The following is a 16,868-nucleotide window of genomic DNA, read 5'->3' on the forward strand; positions in this document are numbered from 1 at the left end:
GATGTCCTGTAGTATAAAGGATCCTTGTCAGACTCGTTCGTTACGGTGGGACTTGTTAGTCGCTTAGATAACAGATAAGGAGCGTCTCACCATAAAGTGTGACCTTCACCACACAACGGACAAGACATCCAAGGAACGATCCCGCTAACATGACCCTTGTAGGGATATCCTATAGAAATGGAAATCGAGTCACTTAATCAATCACTTTGTGTTAGCCAAGTAGACGTTTCTCGGCAGATCGGAACACCGGAAACACGGTAGTCTGGCTCGAAGGTTAACTGTTTCCCCGGTAAGATTTCGTCTGTATCGTACCAGATATACTAACTCTGTGCATACCGCGTTCAAATTAAGGTTTCACAGGCTTTAATTGATTGAATAAATACGTGAATGTTCTGAGCATACATAATAAACAGGTGTTGGCCGATTTCGAGACGAAATAACGGGTAATCACAAATGCTGATATACGAGCAATGAAAACATTCATCTGCAAACTTCTATTAAACAGGTCTACCCTAGAAGACGAGAAAAAAAATACATAAAAAATAAAAACTTGTGCTTGTACAACAATTACGACAACATAGGACATACAGGCCTTCATCAGCTCTGCAGACAATCAAGAGATAATTATATATAGTTATATATAAAAATGTTTTATTAAAATCTCGATTTCATTTAAGCCATAATCTCTTTGAAACTTATGTATCTGTATGTAGCTATTGTAGGAGAATCCATCGGCACGGCTCTGTTACTGGTGTTGATATACCGCAGATACTGAAGCCAATTTTGGTTTGCCGATAGGAAATACCATTGACTATATAGTCAATACACTCCCGCAACTGGTCATTTAACACGCAATCCGAACAAAGAATGAGACAGGAAGAATGACAGGCCGAGACCATTGGGTGATTCGTCACGGCCATTCAGCCAGTAATTGTATATACAGTGTAGTATTAGAGCGGCCTGATGTGGCCTGTAGCCAGGAAACACCCCAACGTCATTAAACACTATGTTGGAGTTACTAGACACGACTAAACATTTATCTCAAGGTATACGAAATCTTTGTTATGAAAACCTTGAGTAACTCAGTGTTGAAGGGTGTTGCAATGTGGGATTAAGCAGTCTGTTGTGCCAGATTGTGAAATGTTATAGTCCTACCACAGTAATACGCTCATATAAATATGTAGGTGCCCATGGTATAAACGAAGAAACGAAAATTGTATTGGTGATCTAAAGATGTATAGATTATGACTAAAATGAATTATGCTGGACTAATTTGTGTAAAGGTAGGCTAAAATGTGATTATCTATATCACTAATGATTAGACAATGAAAAAGTGTGTGCGAATGAAAATAAAATAGAAATATTCAACCACCTTGAATTTTTTTTACAACTGCTTGTACTTTTACAACGAACGCATTATTCACTCGGCCACATTATGGTTACCAAATTTGCATCTGATGTTTCAAGTTTCACCCAGGGCTCCTTACATATTGATGACTATATAGATACAATCGCCGACATGTTTCCATTTTATCAATCGCGTATAGTTCATTGTACAACCCTCTGTTTTTGGCTGTTACCACTTGGGTCTTCTAAAAAAGCTAGCAAGGATGTGACGTTATACAACCCCCAAAAAACATATCCCCCTGATGTGTGTATAAACTTGTATCTTTTTATTTCTAGATCTTTCTAGATTGAAATGTATCAAAAAATTTTTCATTTCCTATAGATATTCTACCATTTTATCATTAATTTTATTTGCATTAATAATTTTAACTCCATAATCGTTTATTTGCTTATGTACAAATCTCAGTTTATTGTAACATCCATGGTCAGGTTATTTCAATATTCACTGTGCCCCAGACGACACCAGATAGGCGTAAGTCGGAGAGCTGGAGGTCCAGGGTTCAAACCCGAGTCGGGTCACACCTCAGGCGCTGTAATTGACCGCAATCGTGGTACGTTTTGGTGTTAGTGCTCGTGCATCATGAGGTAATAAGTCCCGCAGGTGTCACTGACTCTAACTGTGATGCATGGTATCAAGTCGGCAATAGTACAGATGGAAATAATGTCCAAATCGACGTTGAATTGACCAACAATCTAACCAATTGGCAGCTGCCAGGTATATGGATGAAGGTAAATTAGGAAAATTCGAAAGAAATCCATTTTCCAACATACCTGACAAACCTCCACACGAAACACCAATCTGGAGACTCAAACTGGATTAGACCTCGCAACTTCTTTGATCGCATGCTTGTGGATCGGATCGAGTGAGGCGTCGAACTTACCTAATGAATTATCCGGGGCACTTCGTTTCAAGATTCCCGCTTAATAGGCCTTTCCAAGAGTAGAACTAGATTTTTTGTTATCTTGACAGTGGACCATGTCACATAAATGATTGCACATTATGGGAATAATGTTGTTTTTGAGGTTAAATTTCGACATTTTTTCAACCGATGTTTGCGGTTGCTCAGAAACAATGAATCAATCACAAGCCAATCCGAAAAGTAAATTTTTAACATGCTTACATTGAACAATTGTGCATGCAATACGGCAATCCGTTATTTACAATCAAGAATCAGGATATAGGGATGTTCTATATACAAACAAACTACGTAGTACTCATGAGAACAGTGGTCAATCCAGCTTGGGTCCCGGTGGCCATTACTCGTCTATTCGACGCATACAATAAAAACAGTAGCAATCAAGAGTTAAGAAGATACGGTAAAACTGCCACGGGTTTTCCCCGAACGCTGCTGCTCTTTCGACAAATGACCATAAGGATATCCTATAGAAACGGAAATCGAGTGACTTAATCAGTCACTTTGTGTAAGTCAAGTAGACGTTTCTTGGCAGATCGGAACATCTGGTTCGCAGGTTAACTGCTTTCCCGGAAAGATTTCATCTGGATCGTACCAGGTATACTAAGTCTTTGCATGACTTACTCAGATTAAGGTTTCACGGTCGTTGATGGGTTGAATATATGCGTGAATATTCTGCGCATGTGTTGGCCGATTTCAAGGCGAAATAACGGGTTATCACAAATGCTGATATACGAGCAATGAAAACATTCCTTTACAAACTTCCATTAATCAGATCTTCTCCAGAAGACAAGAAAGAAAAAGTAAAAACTTGTGCTTTGTACAGCAATTACGACAACATATGCCCTTCATCAATTGTGCAAATGATCAAGGGATATCACACCCATTTATATACATAGCTATACATAAGAATATTTCATTAAAATCTCGATTTCATTGAAGCCATAATCTCGTTGAAAGTCCTGTATCTGTTTAAAGCTATTGTAGGAGAATCCACCGGGACGACTCCATCGCTGGTGTTACGACACCGCAGCCAATTTCGGTTTGTCATTGACTATATAGTCAATAAATTCCCAACTAGTCATTTGATGTGGAATGGGAACAATGAAAGAGACATGATGAATGACAGCCGGTGACCATTGGGTGATTCGTCAAGGCCATTCAGGCCGTAACTGTGAGTAGTGCGTGGTAGTGGAGAGGCTGACGTAGCAAGTAGTCTGGGTATACGCCAACATCATTAAACACTATGTTGACTTTACTGGACACGACCAAAGATTTATCTCAAGCTACATGAAATCTTTATTGTGAAACCTTGAAGAGTGTTACAATATGAGATTTAGCAGTCTATGTTGTACCAGATTGTGAAGTGCTATAGTTCTACCACAGCAGTATGGCACTACAAACACGTATAGGTTTCAAACTGTATTGAGATCATCTAAAAATGTACAAATTTAGACTAAACCGATTAAGCGGGACTAAAACTGTGCAAAGCTAGACTATGATGTCATTAGCTATATAACTAATAAGTAGACGAATAAAACGTTTGACTGATATATGGATATATTCAACCGCCTTTATTTATTAAAACTGTTTGTAGTTTTTCACCGAACGAAGTTTCAATCCACCCTAACGTGATTACCAAATTTGCATTTGATGTTTTAAGTAATGGCCCAGGAATCTCTGACCAATGCGAGTTCAAGTCCAGCTCATGCTGGCTTCCTCTCCTTCCATACGCAGGAAGGTCTGACAGCAACCTGCGGATGGTCTTGGGTTTCCCCTGGGCCCTGCCCGGTTTCCACCCACCATAATGCTGAACGCCGTCGTATAAGTGAAATATTCTTGAGTACGGCGTAAAACACCAATCAAATAAATAAATAAATAACTATATAGATACAATCGCCAACATATTTCAATTTCATCAATCGCATGTAGGTCATTAAACAACTCTCTGTTTTTGGATACATCCACGTTGGTCTCCTAAAAGAGCTGTCAATATATTTTATAACCACAAAATGCGTAAATTGGTCTCCCAGAGGTCGACTTCAAGGGATGTTCACACAAACTTGTGAATTTTATTATTGAATGTGATTGACCTCTCCTGTACGCACGATCTGACCAAAAGTCCCATAATGTGTAGTTCATGAATACATTTCATAAATGTCAATCGTGGCATAACTGTTTTTATAACATACAACCCAATGGGATAAATAATGCCTTGCAGTGTTACAGATTGTTTGGACAAAAACGGCCATAATGTTATCAAAATTGGGCGCATGGGTCCGAAACTCGGACAATCTGTAACTTGCTAAGGTAAAGGCGTTTTCCAAGTTCCAGTTCAGTACTATGATCCGTTTTGAAAAAAAGCTGGAAAACTGTGATGAGAATTGTTCATTTTGGTCATAGGTGTACGAACTTGATCTATAACTTGTGATGGTTAAGCCATGTACCGTACAAACTTTCACTTCTGTATGATGAACCGTTTAAAAAAATGCAAAGCATCTCTGACGGACTGACATATAATCTCCCGGGTCTTGGGACTGATAACTAAAGTGCAAAGCACTACAAATACACACAAATACATCAAGTCAATGCATTCAGAAAACCACAGGGAAAGTGAAATAAAATGAAATTATGCATGCAAAACTTCATCACGCAGTAATTTCCGTTCTCTGAGCATCTTGGAATGATTGAACATGGTTAAATAAACCTGTTTTTTTTTTTAATTCTAAAATATTTGAATTATTGTCAATGTGACTTATAAACCTGCCTTAGTTAAACAAAATCCGCAACATTTTAATAATGGCTTTCATTGCAACGCGTGTGGAAATAATTATTTCATTAAGAGTTACAATACAAGCTTATTGAAACAATTATTTCAATAAGGGCAATTCATTTCATTAAGAGTTGCAACTGTCGCAACTGGCGTAAAACATCGAACAGTTCAATAACTTTCGTTGGTATAACACATTTCCATGCTTGAGACCTGTGTACAAACATCTCTCTTTTTCTCCTAAATGTTGATTTTTGCTACTTCAAAAACTTTCGAAAAACGACTTCATACTTCAGTGCCTGGAATATTAGAGTAAATATTATTCCGAGACTAAAGGGGAAATTGGTCTCAAATTCGTCACTTCCAAAATTTGATTAAGCTTTGCTTGTTTCCGGATTAATATTTCTTTGCGTTAATACTTCGAACGCTGTCGATCCTTTACATACTTACACGCGAAACCTTCCTTTATTTCATCATACATGGCCAGATCCAGTGTCCCAGTTCCATTTGTCTACATTATAATGTGTTTCACATAAAAGTGATGACGGCTGTGGATGGCTATATACACATTTACATGACAATCAGTCATTGCCAGGGACGACCTTTTCGGCACCGAGATAATGGTCTTATTGAGGAATACTGAAGTGACAGGTGAAGGACACCTCAGCTGTCCACAACGAAAGAGCCGCACTGAGCGAGACCTCGAGGGGAAAGTTTACCCAGCGGATTATGAGAGAGCAAAATATCGAACCGGTGGATTCCAAGAAGATTCGGAGAAAAGGCTAGGGCTCCGGAGAAATGCACCAACTGACTTTGAGACATGCCGGTATGAGGAATTCACGGCTGAAGCCCTATATGACTCATGGATAACATGTACTTGTGATATGCTAACGAGGACGGTACAGTGCACAATTTGCTTCAGTGTAGCGACAGTGCTCACGGAGATTTTATATTGGATAAACACCGTTATTGCATGGGCACCTGCAGGAACAATACAAGAGCAGGGAGTGCTCATGATCATAGACAATACTGCTGTTTAATTGGCTTTTAACGACGCAGTTAAGAATGTTTTCAGTTTTACTCGTGGATGAGGTCGGAGAGCCCGAAGAGAACCTCCATTGAATGGCAAAAAACCAATGAACTGTTAAACATGTGACGCACTGATGTTTACGAGATTATGTATGCTATATTTGTGGATGACGAGTAATCTCCACTTAACATCACTTTAGCTATGGAGAACTTTTTAAGAGATGCAAGTTAAAGATTGATCCACGGGAAAAGACGACACCGGTATTTTAATTCAGAGTATAGGCTTCTATTGGTTCTACACACAGAACACTGAATATATTGTTGGACGATATTTTGCATTTCTAACACTGGCCACAGTTTTACTGGAAACACATGGACAGACACCGGAGGTGGCAACTTCATACACACATAAGTATTACATTCTTTCAAACTACAAAGCTGAACTTCTCTGAGTAGGCCAATAATATACTTGTAGTTCGAGGAATGTTAATATAACTATAAAGGAAATAATCCCTGCCTTTCGCTTTTCTTCAAAACCGTTCATCCGATCGTCTTCTCATTTGCCGGGTGTTCTGCCGAGGACTTAAGGCCGAGGACTACAGTGAACAGTATTCCGGAAATTGCGCATTGTGCATGCAAATTATAGGCAATTATGGCACCATAAACGGGCACTGAACTGGTTTGAATAATACTAGTCACGATTACTTAGCTTTGTTTTCAATGTTAAGTTTAGAAAGAGCTATTCGTCTAGTCTATAGCTATTAGGTGTTCCGCAGTTTGATCTTTGAATTTATAAATGTCTCCCAGGCAGCAGAATGACTTAGGAGCCTCTCACCAGTACGATCGTTGCGAGTTCAGGTCTCTCCGGTCGTACGCTGGAAGGCCTTCCAGCAATCTGCGGATGGTCGGGGGTTTCCCCCGTTCTTTGCTCGGTTTCCTCCCACAATAATGCTGACCGCCGTCATGGATCAATGTTCTGGAGTATCACGTAAAACACCAATCAAATAAATGAATTGAAATGTCGTGAAATAGAACGACTGTTTCATCTAATACCAGCAAATCAGTAGACGTTTAAGTTTTTTATGAGGCTGTATGTTTCTGGATCAGGAAAATAATGTTCTCTTCCATTAACGGCAAATGCATGGCACAACTCTACCTCGTGTGGAAATGAGAAGCATCAATACTGAGCGCCAAAGATAAAGCCGCACAATCTACAGAAGATCATGTACATGAGAATTTGAGCTTCTCTTGATCTCTGTTACCAATCGCTGCTATGTATTAGCATTTCAGACGTTCTCAGACTGGTGCGTGATCTAATCACGGCCAGCTATGCCAGCCTAACCTCCATTAACACAGCCTTTACACATTGCCACCTCAGCCTAATACGTAACTTCGTCTGAGTCTGCGGTCAAAAAAAATATGGCACGAGCGTGGCATAAATAAATGTCATATCACGGTCTCCATGGCAATTCTATTTATTTTACCCTGGCATAGCCGTGGAGAAAAGGAAAAACTACGCTGACTCAGACATTGGAAATGAAAATCGGCATAACTCGATTATACTACATGCCGTTCCAAATTCCGGTTTATAACAAATCATATTTTAAAGCTCCGCTGAGCATTACCACTGAAGGGAGAAACTTGACATGTAAAGGAGTCCGGTTGCTACATGAGGGATAGCTGTTAAAAGAAATCTAACTGTACAAGCGGCAGATTCACACACACACAAGGATTCTTTCAGGTGAAAAACACGACTTGGTGTAAATTTAAGTGATCTCTTTAGTGTTTTTGTTTGCTTGAATTAGCATTCATTGTATTTTACCACCCATCGAGAATTTGGAGTACTGAATAATTAAACATGACGAAACACGCGTGGATATTTTCTGTTTTGCAGCTTACGTGAGACCAATCTATTCAGCTGTGATGTGTTTTTTGAAACTTTCTTGTTGTAATTTTTTTTACAAGAAAAGGAAACAATGATTACAAATATACGGGTGTACAGAAACTTATTAATGCTTTGAATGAGGATCATGTTACAACCAATTAAGCCAAATGGCAAGCTATATAAACGTGATTATGGCTTCTGAAACATACTGCTTACAGCGCATCTTGACGTTCGTTTTATATCACTGACTCGACCAGCAAAATTTGTATAGAAATCTTGAACAATGCCAAGGACACTGGGCCGGTCGGGTCAAGGTAATGAGGCAGGAAGTGGTGTCAGAAAGCAGAAACCTCTGTCTCAACGGTTGTCTCTGTTTATACTTGATATAGACATGCATTCTCTTTATCTAAAGTAAGCCCAACATGATTCTAACGGACACCTGAAACACTTTTATTGACGAATGCTGATTGTGCGGGAGGGCATAAGTGATGAGGCTATAAGTCTAAACAAGCCCAAGGGTAAATCAAAAAGATTGGTCCAATACATTTAAAACAGGACACAGTCGACTTGTGATATCGTGCAGAACACTGACATCTGGGGAAATATTACTGGCAAAAAAGATTACATCAACATATTTTCTGTATACGACTCTTGAGTTCTCAAATTTGATGTCATACCCATGTCCCTACAGCGCATGTGCCGCTCTCCACGCTAGCTTTACATCACCCCCACAACTAGGCAAGTTTGACTTTTGAGCCTGTATAATGCACGTAGGGCTTGTTTAGGCTTAACCTCACTACTGGTGTCCTCGTGCGGAACTATTTAATCAGCATTTATCGGTAAAAAATGACTCAGGTGTTGGTTAGGATCATGTTGTGAATACTTCAGATAAAGAGAATGCATGTGTATGTATTGTTATATCCAAAGATTGAGTTTTAGTGGTTTCTGACTGTCTTCCTTTCATAACAGAAAACTGTTGATTTCTTCTCTTTTACATATTATCAGCTTTTTAACTATTTATGTATTATTTCTTACATATTCTTCTAGGAATTTGTGTTATAAGTTGTTTTGCAAATGGGTCTTACGATTTTCGACTTGCAACGCCCTGTATACTATATAGGGTATACGAATGTCAGGCTTGACGTATATATCCCGTATTTTTACCTAATTTTATCATTGCAAAAACTTGTTACTAGTAGCTTTAAGATCCCGTTTGAACTTTTGACAATTAGAAGTGACCAAAATGTTTTTGTATGAAACATGAGAAATTCATCTAGATTTAGTTGTCTTCCTTTAAAGTGAACACAAAGTCTGTCACTATATGTACATAGAAAAAAGGATGTAGGACACAGTTATCACAGAAAAATGTGTATGAATTCTATGAAGTTTTGAAAGTCCAGAAGACGAAGTTCAGGACTGGGGATATGGCACTGCCGGACAATTCACTCCAAGTTCCCCTAGCCCTATGTTGTAGAAACCCTTATAAACTTGGTCAATCACTAGCGTTGATAGCGCCACGTGATAATTGGCTGTCACGTCAAAAAAGCTATTAACTCTCGATTGTCAGTGTAATTTCTTATATTGGATAGACAGATTTCAAGGCAATAAACTGGATTTTGCGGTTTGTTTAAGTATTAAACTCATGTATTTTGAACCCACACATTTATGAGCAGGGAACTGGGAACGGCTGCCCGTGTCACAATGCGTACATGTTGATTAGAATACTACAGTACTTGTCAGGGTGAGCTGGCAAGAAAACCGCCTCGGGAGAGTCATTGCTTGAAGAAAAATATTGTGACTTTGTATTATTTTTCCATAGCAATGTCAGATTTATTACGAAAATATATTCCTAAAGTCTGAATGAAAGGGTCTATTGTCAATCAGAAGGTCCTGCAATGTTGGGTAAATTCCCTGAAGTTGGCACAGCCAGCTAGGCCAAATACTTACACCTAAGGAGGACCAGGACGACTAGGGCCGCTAAACACAACGCTTGTGTCCACCAATAGCGCCCTGACCGAGCGCCAAACTAAAAGAAACTTCGGCCCTTTGAACATGGAACAGAGATGATACTCTTTAGCTGGGTATCAGGAGTTTTTGTTTGTATTTTCTCATTGTCACATTGTTTAATACTGATGGTACGGTAGAGCCCCTAGGTTTTGTGACGTCACTCTAGATAGCTATAACATGGCAAAATGGCGTCACCAAATGAGTGACTTGGTACTGACGATTGTTTACTATTTCCATTGTTGATAAGCAATGTAGAATTTTCGAAATAATTTTAGAACATTTCTGGAATACTACTTTATTAATCAATTCAGATTTCGTGGCTGACTTTATGTTCACTTTAACCACTGAAGTCCAAACGTCTGGGATCATTTCAGGGTTATATTCCCTTCATCACCGTTATGTTCCTGGATAGTCTTCTTACTGGTAACTTATTTACATATGTACATGAAACAGATAAGGCCTTTTTTTATTTTCATCACTTTGCTGCTGATTATTAGTGTTCAAAGACTCGCATGTCGTCATTTGCTTGTACACTCCACAACATGTAGGATTCCATTACACGGCTTTTTTACAGTCCACAGCATGTATCCGTTAGATACCCTGCTTTTTAAACTATAGTATCTTAAGTCTAATCCTATATCCAATGCCTTTCCAATACTCTAATGTTAATGTATACCTTTGTTTAAGTACCTGATCTTGGCCATGTGTATGAAATGCCCTAAACTGCCTAAATTCCGGACTTAGTCTAGACAAACCGAAAGTGGTCAGTACAAGGTTCGTATTGATTTCACTGGGCTCAGAGATCTTTAGGGTATTAGACCAGCAATTCTAGAAAGGCTTAGTTTTGCCTCTGTACCTAGTCTTTTTTCTAGACGTACATGGCCTTTCAGATGAAGAATCTTTTTTCAATCTAACCCAAATTACTTTTAAAGCACCACAGTAGAAATTTCCTCCCTCGTGAAACAGAATGATAAGTATAAGGTTGATCACGGCCAACCGTGAGGTACCTAACTCTCACGATTGCATGCAAACGTTATATTTCGGGTGTCCCAAAAGAAGTGAACCGCTTTTCAACAAGTATTTTCTCAGTGATAAATAAACTGAATTCATTGTAAAATTTTCACACAGTAACCATAGGGTATCATCAACAAGTCTGCAAAAATATCTAAATGATCGGACGCACATTATGTCAAAAAATCCAATATGAAAAGAAAACTCAGTTATTTTAATTTACGCTCAATGTGGCCTCCATCTTCCTCCACGACTAAACGAAGCCGTTTCTTCTAAGCAGAAATGCTTTTAAGTATTTCGTCCACCGATATCTCCGCCCATGACATAATTATCCTGTCCTTTAACGCCTGCTCGGTCAATTTGTCTGTCACTCCTCGGTAAACTTTCTCCCTCAGAGAGTCCCATATGGCATCCTCCATTTGGTTACAGTCAGGACTTTGTGGAGGCCATTTATCGTTCTTGATGAATTCTGGTGTAGCCTCTTCCAGATGAGCCTGGGTTACCGTCCTTGTATGTGAAGGAGCCCCATCTTGCTGAAACACCTAATTATTTCTAAGATAAAGGCGCCTACAATCCGGGAAAAGATTGTTATCCAATAACTGAATGTAGCTTTCAGTATTAACCTTGGTCCTCTGTCTGTGTCAATAAAACGAATATTTGTTTTTCCTTTCCAGTGTACTCCAGCTGAAAACATTATCCTGATGATAGAGGCAAGGTGGCTGAATTTATCGTTTCCATTTCCCAAAAAACGCTTTCGTTTTGGCGATTTTTATCTATCTTTAACGTAAAGTCTTTCTCGTCTGTGAAAATAATCTTCTCCACATCAGTGGCCGAGTAGCAGTCATTTAAGTTGCGCCAGAGAGTTTATCTTTTTTCTCTAACATTTGGCCCCTCATTGATATCCATATCCTCTTGAAGGGCTTCAGCTCCAGTCCTTTCGCCATTCTTTGCACAGAAGACTTGCTCATTTGTAACTCGCTTGCAACTTCGCTAAGAGACTTGTGGGTCCCTGGGTTCTCCTGATGTGATTGAATCAGTTCCTCAACACGGTCTAGTTCTCCGACGAACATGCGGTCTTAGGTCTACGAATACGAATTTTACGTGCTACTGACCCTGTGGTGCCTACTTTTAGCAATAAGTTTATAGTTACATGACTCCACCCTTTGCGTGGAAATTCCTTTACAATCCTTCTTCCGCCCCAGCCTTTCTCCTTGAAACAGTTTTCAATGGTAACTTTATCACTTTCACTCAAAGGCATGGTTGATTCTTCCAAACTGAGACTTTTGACAGAATTGACAGACGACAATAAAAAAAAAAATCAATAGAGTTGACAGCCAGACATGCTAATTTTAGACTGACATTGACTGACAGACTATCACCCGGCAGGTGGCGTGAACATAATGAAGGCCACATTGCACAGGTCTGATACTGGATTTTCCACATGCTGTATTGAATTTGACAATACTCACACAATTAGTTTCCGATCTCTTGAGATATTTTGCAAAGTTGTTGATGATACCCTAACGTTCATTTGTTTTTTTCAATGGATTCGTTTATCTATCACTGAGAAAATACTTGTCAAAAAGCAGGTTCACTCTTTGGGGGAACAGCCGATATATTGTGTTTTCTTAATAAAAAATGTTACATATAAATATATTTTCAGTATTCTTTTAGTTTCTTTTAACAACTTATATGTCACCTAATTATTAAGCACAAAATAACACGATTCCATTAGGCTTGTATGATAAAGTCAGGAGTATCGTCATGTACCCAGCGAGGTACTGTGGACTCTCCCGCGCTGTGTTATGTTTCCTTCGCGCTGTGCCAGATAGATCAAAGTATGATTTTACCTGGTGTGTGACCATTTTGGTTGGGTATATATTTATAGTTTGCCATGTGTCCATAAATTTCAGTTTTAAACAAAATCGTCTTTAGACAGGTAGTCAGCTTGTACCCCGTCCAATTAATAGGTGTATCCAGTTATACTGTTAGTTGATAACAACTCACGACTGGCGTGTGTTACGAGTAATCAGGCGTTTTGGACAAGGCAGATGTCAATTTTTTCCATTAATGTCTGGAATGATAAAATTTGGCTTTTCTCTCATATTCTCATATTCGCGTTTAACGTCATTGTTCCTAAGGTATTATTAATCATTGTGTGATCCTGTCATATCCAATTAGGCTATATATCGCCATTATACCATGAAAAGGCCACCTGTGGCTCGTTCATTTAGGGGGATATTAAACACACTGACTGGTTTGGCTGCCACACACAAGGATATTTTATTTATACGACGTTGGCTGTGACGGTTGTTCGACACTTGACCTGTCTGACCCTTGACCAGTGAGGTGGCGTGTTCGAATCCAGCTTCGTTAGGACTCTCCTGACTGCATATTTAATTCAGGAGGTTTGTCAAGTGCCTGACGAAGTGCGATGGTATAGTCCTGGAAGCACAAAACTAACCGTCGGCATATAATTGAGAAATTCTTGAGTACGGCATTAAACACCAATGAAATAAATAAATAAATAAATGATTTTCATCGGTGTAAGAAACCGGAGTACCCGTAGACACCCACTAAACTTTGGCAAGTAAATGACGGACTTTCTCAAGTGATATAGTGTAATTCATTTTGGTGGAAGGCTAGTAACTCCATCGAACTTCATGTTAGACCGCATATATACAGTCATAAGAATCACTGTCACCTTCTTTCTTACCCCTTAACAGACAGTAGCGGAAATTTAGATTCCCCTCTTTGAGGCTGTCTAATAGTAAGTGATAGGTCAGCAAGGTTAGGATAAACACCACAAGTGGGTTTTATCCCGTGTGTTTTCCGACTGTAACGACAACAACCCGAATACATGCGTCGCTGGCAAAAAGTGCGATTGGTGTCATGAAGCTGACACTGGATGTAACGTCAGCCATATAATATTTAATACTCGAACACAGTAATAGCTACCAGCACGTAGCTGTCAATCGGTTACTTGACTCTTCACATTTATTAGGGTTATACATGGGCCATGCACGCAATTTGATCCATGATTTGCCCGGGAGATTAAGAATACTTAGGTGCTGACTGAATAATATATTATATACTCCTGTATTCTCCTTACAGCGCATGTGCCGTTCTCTAGGCTCGCTAGGCTTGTGTAAAAAATTTGCCTGTGGTGGCAGTGGTGTAAAGCGAACGTAATGAGCGACCCATGCGTTTGACAGAGTATTTGGACAATACTGGCGTAAAACAAGAATAAACTGGTAAAACACTATAAATCTGTGTACTATTATTTTGCATCTAGCTAAATATGTCAGAATTTGAACGGTTTACAATTACTACCTACTCCCTGGAGGTTATCATGGTGACAAAATGATAGAACATCACTTCCAACAGCATTGGTGATGTATATATTTTTCAGTTGAAGATTGACAAATTTACTGCATAAATAGGAAGGAAAATCAATGCGCTCTTCCAGCCTTTAGCAAGAACTCCAGTAGATGAAGGTTCCTGTGAGAGGGATATTCCAAAGACTGTGGCTTTGGACATCTTCCAAAGCCTTTCTAATTCCTCGAGGAGTCGGTTCGGATCGTCTGCTTCCATAGATTGTGATTCTGGTTTTGTCCGGTTACAGCGATATGTCAGAAGACATCGATTCGCCTGCTTAAACGGCGACCACAACAAATAAACTAATTTTGAAGGCAATGGCAAGGATAAAGCACTGTAAATAAAGTGATTTCCTTTTCGTGCTAAATCAGTCGGAAGATATTGGCACTGTGAACAGGGATGTCCTTGAATTGACGAGTACACGTTTGCAGGCTAAGATGTGGTATCGCTCGCAGAAAAGAAATCATTCCCTCCAGGCACACATCCTTAAGGGTTATTGGTCCACAGCTTCCGTACATATCATTGTAAGAGCGCTAATTTTCGTGAGTTTACACGCCTGCAGCGTCTCTGGGATCTTACTCTTGGGTCAGTTGTTGAAAGGTGTATTAGAAGTCAAGTCAGATGTAATATATAAAATAAATGGAAACTTAGTCTAGATTCAACGTAATACCAGACAAAATACACTTTGGGAAAATTTGGCCTAGAGCTTCCTTGGGACCTTACTTTGGGGTTAGTTGTTCAAACGTGTGTTAAAAGTTACGTCAGGTACCAGTCTAATAACCGTTATCATTGTAATATATTTAATAAATGGAAATTTAATCCAAATTCAAGTTAATACCAGACTTGATACACTTTGGGAAAACTTGGCCCAGAGCAATATGTTCCCAATTCTCTGAAAACCGATTGGTTCATGTCAGCGGTGATCAAAGCGTTTCAAAAAGTGTGCCCAAGGAAACTGCTCCATAGTTTTCTCCGAATAAATTTCTTGTGACATCGGCTGCCTTAAAACATCTTGGAGATCATTGCTATAATATGAAACCTGAAGACAAAGAGTGACCAACCACGTCTGTGGTCGTGTGTGTAAGGGCGTCTTCCCATGAAGTCCACCATTTCTGGAGTCAAGCTATATGCTTGAAATTCATCCCGAAGTCTGTTTTTCGATTCGTTTGGTTGCAAACGCCTAGTTAGCCCCATTGATCTCTGAAGTGATTGCCAACTATCATAGGTATTTTCAGTCCTCGTGATGTGCTAACTTTTTTCCTGCGCATTGACGCGGTTCTCTTGTAATGCATGGGTATGCGTTACCAGGTTTCCCCCAAATCGTCATAAGCTACAAGAAAGTAGGAGTGAACAATAGACTGCACAGCTTTGACTCGAATAACTACAGACGGGAAAGTCTTCCCCCTTATCACAGAAGACAAATTTTATACCGCCGTCGTATAAGTGAAATGTTTTTGAGTACGGCGTAAACACCAAATAAATAAATAATACAAAAAATGGAAAGTTTAAATAGATTACTGTATATACAGATAATGTCAACGACACATGTCAATGTATGAGCGGAGCCTATATGAGTCGTAAAGGGCGATGTGGGACTACTTTTACAAAACTCCGTATATATGAAGGGTTTGCTCTGTAAATGACGTCACCTTAGGAACCTAAAACATAAACATCATGTATTCACAGAGAAAAAAAAATTCATGAAAGTTTCATGACAGTGGTCCATCGATATATGCTTTAACAACAAAAATGGTTTGCATTGAAAGTGATGTGTTCTTCGATATTTGAAACCATCTACCAATATCTGTGCAAACGCCAAGTACAATCTAAGGCGGTGAGCAAGAATAAAATCAGCATGGGTTCCTCATCAAGATGTACACTGCTCTATCAAGTGCATGTGGAAACATCCAGGCTCTACAACCTTATGTCTCTTTGGCCAACAGTGCACTGATCTGCCGGGCCACTATCCATTGTTTTGGTTTGCCTTTGGTCAATCAAAAGCGACACGGACAGTCCATCAGCTCGGTCTTTGACCGCAGGCGCCGTTATTTGTTTACCAACAAGTCACGTCCAATCTTAATCTGTACTTTGGCGCAGCCTTTCAGAAATCAATGCTTATTAGTTTGAGGTCACAGAGACACGGAATCGGCTGTCCAAGGGAATGGTCGCAAAAGACTGAAAAGCAGTAACTCAACAAACTGGTGCTTTGGTTGATCGATTCACTGATTGAATGACTGGCTACTGGAATGGCTGATGTTTCAGAGATATTTTTTTTTCAGTTTTGCTGATAATATCTATAAAACCACGTTTTTTTCTGTCTGGGGCATGCGCTGTGAGAGGAAGCTTGTCTAGCAGCTTGGCGAATTGCCAAGGTGCTGTGAGGTCTCCTAAGGCCAATCAGGGTATATTTCTGCCAGAAATTCACATGAAGCACACACCGACTTCCGGCCGTTAGCAATTTCATTTA

The sequence above is a fragment of the Liolophura sinensis genome, chromosome 6, assembly GCF_032854445.1.
Source record: "Liolophura sinensis isolate JHLJ2023 chromosome 6, CUHK_Ljap_v2, whole genome shotgun sequence".
NCBI lineage: Eukaryota > Metazoa > Mollusca > Polyplacophora > Chitonida > Chitonidae > Liolophura > Liolophura sinensis.